At 53.7% G+C, this 7,500-nt stretch overlaps 2 non-coding genes across 2 annotated transcripts; both read right to left on the minus strand.

Moving 5' to 3' along the window:
- Positions 1–730: 730 nt before the first annotated feature.
- Positions 731–884, minus strand: LOC126151101 (5.8S ribosomal RNA). The gene has a single exon (XR_007531833.1). It is a non-coding gene; the product is annotated as a 5.8S ribosomal RNA (ribosomal RNA).
- A 352-nt stretch (positions 885–1,236) lies between these two features.
- LOC126151097 (small subunit ribosomal RNA) lies at positions 1,237–3,144 on the minus strand. Its single transcript, XR_007531829.1, has one exon. It is a non-coding gene; the product is annotated as a small subunit ribosomal RNA (ribosomal RNA).
- Between the last annotated feature and the right edge of the window lie 4,356 nt (positions 3,145–7,500).

Below are 7,500 nucleotides of genomic sequence, written 5' to 3' on the forward strand. Positions count from 1 at the left end.
ACCCCGCCGCGGATTGCTCCGCGCGGGCGGCCGGCCCCATCTGCCGAGGGCGGGAGCCAGTGGCCGGATGGGCGTGAATCTCACCCGTTCGACCTTTCGGACTTCTCACGTTTACCCCAGAACGGTTTCACGTACTTTTGAACTCTCTCTTCAAAGTTCTTTTCAACTTTCCTCACGGTACTTGTTCGCTATCGGTCTCGTGGTCATATTTAGTCTCAGATGGAGTTTACCACCCACTTGGAGCTGCACTCTCAAGCAACCCGACTCGAAGGAGAGGTCCCCGCCGACGCTCGCACCGGCCGCTACGGGCCTGGCACCCTCTACGGGCCGTGGCCTCATTCAAGTTGGACTGGGCTCGGCGCGAGGCGTCGGGGTAGTGGACCCTCCCAAACACCACATGCCACGACAGGCGGCAGCCTGCGGGGTTCGGTGCTGGACTCTTCCCTGTTCGCTCGCCGCTACTGGGGAATCCTTGTTAGTTTCTTTTCCTCCGCTTAGTAATATGCTTAAATTCAGCGGGTAGTCTCGCTGCTCTGAGGTCGTTGTACGAGGTGTCGCACGCCACACCGCCAGCCGGCTGTGCACGCTACCGAGAAAGTACCGGTATGCGAACCGCCAGGCGACGGGCGCGCATCGCACGTTAAGGAGACGCGGCCGGCCCCACAGGCGGCCACGACACTCCCAGGTCTCCGAAGGCGGGACAAACGCCGCGCGCTTCAGTATACGTAGCCGACCCTCAGCCAGACGTGGCCCGGAACGGAATCCATGGACCGCAATGTGCGTTCGAAACGTCGATGTTCATGTGTCCTGCAGTTCACATGTCGACGCGCAATTTGCTGCGTTCTTCATCGACCCACGAGCCGAGTGATCCACCGTCCTGGGTGATCTTTTTTGTTTAGTTTCCACTGTCTCTTTCAAAACAGTTGCATAGGCGGGACTGAGGCGTTTGACGGCCCCCTGTTCCAGCGTTCTGTGTCCAACGGCCTCACGGCCGATGGCGTCGTACGGCTCCACACCGGAGCGGACAGGCACTCGGGCGAAAGTCATTCAAAACCGGCGCCAGGCGCCAGGTGCCGCAGGCCAGCCGCTCCAGAGCTTCAGCGCTCGTACCACACAACATTTTTCAGTTAGTTTTGAGAGGCACGCGTGGTTCCGCACGCGGCGCACGGCTGCTGCCGTACAGGTAGCGTGTTGCGCGACACGACACGCACATCGAAAGACATGCAGTCTAGTCGGTAATGATCCTTCCGCAGGTTCACCTACGGAAACCTTGTTACGACTTTTACTTCCTCTAAATGATCAAGTTTGGTCATCTTTCCGGTAGCATCGGCAACGACAGAGTCGATGCCGCGTACCAGTCCGAAGACCTCACTAAATCATTCAATCGGTAGTAGCGACGGGCGGTGTGTACAAAGGGCAGGGACGTAATCAACGCGAGCTTATGACTCGCGCTTACTGGGAATTCCTCGTTCATGGGGAACAATTGCAAGCCCCAATCCTAGCACGAAGGAGGTTCAGCGGGTTACCCCGACCTTTCGGCCTAGGAAGACACGCTGATTCCTTCAGTGTAGCGCGCGTGCGGCCCAGAACATCTAAGGGCATCACAGACCTGTTATTGCTCAATCTCGTGCGGCTAGAAGCCGCCTGTCCCTCTAAGAAGAAAAGTAATCGCTGACAGCACGAAGGATGTCACGCGACTAGTTAGCAGGCTAGAGTCTCGTTCGTTATCGGAATTAACCAGACAAATCGCTCCACCAACTAAGAACGGCCATGCACCACACCCACCGAATCAAGAAAGAGCTATCAATCTGTCAATCCTTCCGGTGTCCGGGCCTGGTGAGGTTTCCCGTGTTGAGTCAAATTAAGCCGCAGGCTCCACTCCTGGTGGTGCCCTTCCGTCAATTCCTTTAAGTTTCAGCTTTGCAACCATACTTCCCCCGGAACCCAAAAGCTTTGGTTTCCCGGAGGCTGCCCGCCGAGTCATCGGAGGAACTGCGGCGGATCGCTGGCTGGCATCGTTTATGGTTAGAACTAGGGCGGTATCTGATCGCCTTCGAACCTCTAACTTTCGTTCTTGATTAATGAAAACATACTTGGCAAATGCTTTCGCTTCTGTTCGTCTTGCGACGATCCAAGAATTTCACCTCTAACGTCGCAATACGAATGCCCCCGCCTGTCCCTATTAATCATTACCTCGGGTTCCGAAAACCAACAAAATAGAACCGAGGTCCTATTCCATTATTCCATGCACACAGTATTCAGGCGGGCTTGCCTGCTTTAAGCACTCTAATTTGTTCAAAGTAAACGTGCCGGCCCACCCAGACACTCAATAAAGAGCACCTTGGTAGGATTTCAACGGGGTCCGCCTCGGGACGCACGAACACGCACGAGGCGGTCGCACGCCTTCGGCTCGCCCCACCGGCAGGACGTCCCACGATACATGCCAGTTAAACACCGACGGGCGGTGAACCAACAGCGTGGGACACAAATCCAACTACGAGCTTTTTAAACCGCAACAACTTTAATATACGCTATTGGAGCTGGAATTACCGCGGCTGCTGGCACCAGACTTGCCCTCCAATAGATACTCGTTAAAGGATTTAAAGTGTACTCATTCCGATTACGGGGCCTCGGATGAGTCCGTATCGTTATTTTTCGTCACTACCTCCCCGTGCCGGGAGTGGGTAATTTGCGCGCCTGCTGCCTTCCTTGGATGTGGTAGCCGTTTCTCAGGCTCCCTCTCCGGAATCGAACCCTGATTCCCCGTTACCGTTACAACCATGGTAGGCGCAGAACCTACCATCGACAGTTGATAAGGCAGACATTTGAAAGATGCGTCGCCGGTACGAGGACCGTGCGATCAGCCCAAAGTTATTCAGAGTCACCAAGGCAAACGGACCGGACGAGCCGACCGATTGGTTTTGATCTTAATAAAAGCGTCCCTTCCATCTCTGGTCGGGACTCTGTTTGCATGTATTAGCTCTAGAAATTACCACAGTTATCCAAGTAACGTGGGTACGATCTAAGGAACCATAACTGATTTAATGAGCCATTCGCGGTTTCACCTTAATGCGGCTTGTACTGAGACATGCATGGCTTAATCTTTGAGACAAGCATATGACTACTGGCAGGATCAACCAGGGAGCTGCGTCAACTAGAGCTGAGCAGCCGGCCGCCCGGGAGTGTGTCCCAGGGGCCCGCGCGAACACGCAAGCGTCCGCTCAATTATTCTGCAAACAGGAGGAGGCTGAGCTCCCTGCACAATACACCTCGAAACCCTCTCAGGTCCCGGGCGGCGCGCAGCGCCGTCCTAAGTACTTGGTCGGGTTCGAGAGAGGCGCAATCGCCCGGAGTTAGGCGAGTAGACGCTTTAGGTGCGACCCACCCGTGCTCCCAACTGAGCTTGCCGCTGCCGACAGAGGCCCGGGAGCGTGCTGTCGTGGCATTGCCGGCGGGAGACAACACGCGCCACCTACGGTGACCGGCAGCTCCAACGCCAGCGCCACAGAAGGGCAAAGGCCCCACGTGGGTGCCGAAGCGAACTCTCCCAGCACAGCGCACGTGCCAACACGTCTGCACAACTGCGATACAAACCACCAGCGAGAACCGCTGGGGCGACCGAGCAGCAGACGCGGTCGCGGCGCCGAGTGCCGGGCGGCGGCGCATCCTCAACGCACACAGTCCTCAGTCGGACCAGCACACTGCAGATGTCCACCGCGCTTCGCACCGGGCCCGCGAGGACCCACTTTGGCCGCCCGGCGCCGCGCGCAGGGTGCCCCGGCGCGCAGCTGCGCCGCCTGCCGCGTCCGTCGGCCGGCGCGCCTGCCACTGGGCGCCCCCACCAGCCGGCTGTAGCGCGTGCGCCCACGCACCGCGCGGCCAGCACGCCGGGCGGCCCCCCCTCACCGGCCGGGGACGGTCCCACCCAGCCACCGCCGCGTATCGCTTCACACACAGATTTGCCCTTACTGATTTACCTCCAGCAACAACAACCGCACCACAATGGGTTTACCAGTTGTTCATTTGCGTAACGTCACCAGCAAACGTAGACGTCCATCCCAGTTTGCAAATGCAACGATTATTGCATACCTGTCTGTTAGGTGTCACGACACACTACGTCTGCCCACATACACGCAACAAAATGTGCACGACTAGAGAACACGTGGGAGGTGGCCCCCTACGTATGCGATGTCCATTACGAGACCGACTGTCAACCAGCATCTGTACCATGTCGCAGATGTGGAACGCGGTGCACCATGCTATCACACTGTGTGAGAAGAGACGACTACGTTTGAATACACGCGCCACTACATCAACAGACGGCTCATGCTGATCGCCATCCAGGGCGTCCGTTAATCCCACACGTCTCTATGGCGTACCACACTGCAATGTAGCTGTTATGGGGAGACGGCACGTGGCTGAGTGCACAACATTTGGACCGTATGGTTCGCTGTTGTTGGGCGCAGTCGTTGTACGGTCACACATGTGCCACAGCGTATCATGCAGTACATACGGACCTATGTGCAGTACAATGTGAGGGTTAAGCTTACGACATCAGCGGACAGTGGACACAGGCCGTACCACGACGTAGACTGAGCGCTTCGACATGCGAATGCCAGTGAACAGCTGCGAAGGGCATTGAACACGCAAGCACCTGAACGACCAGCGTGCGAAGGCAGGGGGGAGGGTGGGGGCGATGTACATCCTGCAGTCGTCCACATTACAGTGTACAGCGGGAGCATGTAAAAAGTAAGCAACACTTGCGAAGTGTTGAACATGAAACGATACACAAGAGGGTGGGCGGTGCGAGTAGCGAACTATATTCAGAGGGTTGTGGTTAGACAACACTGGATTAATGTAACGTGTCATATGCCAATTACAGAGCAGGTTAAGGCACAACTTGGGTTAGGTTAAGGCACAACGTGGGTTAGGTTAAGGCACAACTTGGGTTAGGTTAAGGCACAACGTGGGTTAGGTTAAGGCACAACGTGGGTTAGGTTAAGGCACAACGTGGGTTAGGTTAAGGCACAACGTGGGTTAGGTTAAGGCACAACGTGGGTTAGGTTAAGGCACAACGTGGGTTAGGTTAAGGCACAACGTGGGTTAGGTTAAGGCACAACGTGGGTTAGGTTAAGGCACAACGTGGGTTAGGTTAAGGCACAACGTGGGTTAGGTTAAGGCACAACGTGGGTTAGGTTAAGGCACAACGTGGGTTAGGTTAAGGCACAACGTGGGTTAGGTTAAGGCACAACGTGGGTTAGGTTAAGGCACAACGTGGGTTAGGTTAAGGCACAACTTGGGTTAGGTTAAGGCACAACTTGGGTTAGGTTAAGGCACAACTTGGGTTAGGTTAAGGCACAACTTGGGTTAGGTTAAGGCACAACTTGGGTTAGGTTAAGGCACAACTTGGGTTAGGTTAAGGCACAACTTGGGTTAGGTTAAGGCACAACTTGGGTTAGGTTAAGGCACAACTTGGGTTAGGTTAAGGCACAACGTGGGTTAGGTTAAGGCACAACGTGGGTTAGGTTAAGGCACAACGTGGGTTAGGTTAAGGCACAACGTGGGTTAGGTTAAGGCACAACGTGGGTTAGGTTAAGGCACAACGTGGGTTAGGTTAAGGCACAACGTGGGTTAGGTTAAGGCACAACGTGGGTTAGGTTAAGGCACAACGTGGGTTAGGTTAAGGCACAACGTGGGTTAGGTTAAGGCACAACGTGGGTTAGGTTAAGGCACAACGTGGGTTAGGTTAAGGCACAACGTGGGTTAGGTTAAGGCACAACGTGGGTTAGGTTAAGGCACAACGTGGGTTAGGTTAAGGCACAACGTGGGTTAGGTTAAGGCACAACGTGGGTTAGGTTAAGGCACAACGTGGGTTAGGTTAAGGCACAACTTGGGTTAGGTTAAGGCACAACGTGGGTTAGGTTAAGGCACAACTTGGGTTAGGTTAAGGCACAACTTGGGTTAGGTTAAGGCACAACTTGGGTTAGGTTAAGGCACAACTTGGGTTAGGTTAAGGCACAACTTGGGTTAGGTTAAGGCACAACTTGGGTTAGGTTAAGGCACAACTTGGGTTAGGTTAAGGCACAACTTGGGTTAGGTTAAGGCACAACTTGGGTTAGGTTAAGGCACAACGTGGGTTAGGTTAAGGCACAACGTGGGTTAGGTTAAGGCACAACGTGGGTTAGGTTAAGGCACAACGTGGGTTAGGTTAAGGCACAACGTGGGTTAGGTTAAGGCACAACGTGGGTTAGGTTAAGGCACAACGTGGGTTAGGTTAAGGCACAACGTGGGTTAGGTTAAGGCACAACGTGGGTTAGGTTAAGGCACAACGTGGGTTAGGTTAAGGCACAACGTGGGTTAGGTTAAGGCACAACGTGGGTTAGGTTAAGGCACAACGTGGGTTAGGTTAAGGCACAACGTGGGTTAGGTTAAGGTAGAAATTGCGTTACATTGCGGTACAAATTGCGTTACATTGCGGTACAAATTGCGTTACATTGCGGTACAAATTGCGTTACATTGCGGTACAAATTGCGTTACATTGCGGTACAAATTGCGTTACATTGCGGTACAAATTGCGTTACATTGCGGTACAAATTGCGTTACATTGCGGTACAAATTGCGTTACATTGCGGTACAAATTGCGTTACATTGCGGTACAAATTGCGTTACATTGTGGTACAAATTGCGTTACATTGCGGTACAAATTGCGTTACATTGCGGTACAGATTGCGTTACATTGCGGTACACATTGCGTTACACATTGCGGTACACATTGCGTTACACATTGCGGTACACATTGCGTTACACATTGCGGTACACATTGCGGTACACATTGCGTTACACATTGCGTTACACATTGCGGTACACATTGCGGTACATTGCGGTACACATTGCGGTACATTGCGGTACACATTGCGTTACATTGCGGTACACATTGCGTTACATTGCGGTACACATTGCGTTACATTGCGGTACAAATTGCGTTACGAATTTGGTTAAGTTAAGGTGCAAAATGGGTTAGGTTAAGGTGCGAAATGGGTTGGATTACAGTACACAACGTGGTAAGAGAGTGTGTTGGGGGGGGGGGGGGGGCCGAGGTTCGTTGGTAGTGATCATTGTAAGTGAATGTCTGAGGCAGCTTCAGTATGTCACAGCAGTTATGTCTCGTCAGGATGCGCTTTTCGCTCGTGACTGGAGGCGCGCCGCGTCTGTGGTTGCGGCAAGGGAGCGGCAGACCTGTGTGATTCATTCCTGCCATTGTTTCTGTGCCGTAACAGGAGGCAGTGTGGTGGTGTTGGGTGCACCCCTGTGTAGGACATGTGTGGGTGTTGGTGGCTTATCTGAGCAATTGTGGATGTCGGACGGGTGGGATATTCTATTTTAGAATTGGACCCCCTGGTGTGGTTATCATAGTGTGGATGGTGTACTGTGGCGGAGAGGATGCACCGGACGTTGGTCCATGCTGGTGCTTACATATTGTATCTGTGTCTGTTACAGGCA

This window comes from Schistocerca cancellata, unplaced genomic scaffold (assembly GCF_023864275.1).
Source record: "Schistocerca cancellata isolate TAMUIC-IGC-003103 unplaced genomic scaffold, iqSchCanc2.1 HiC_scaffold_1040, whole genome shotgun sequence".
Taxonomy (NCBI): Eukaryota; Metazoa; Arthropoda; class Insecta; order Orthoptera; family Acrididae; genus Schistocerca; species Schistocerca cancellata.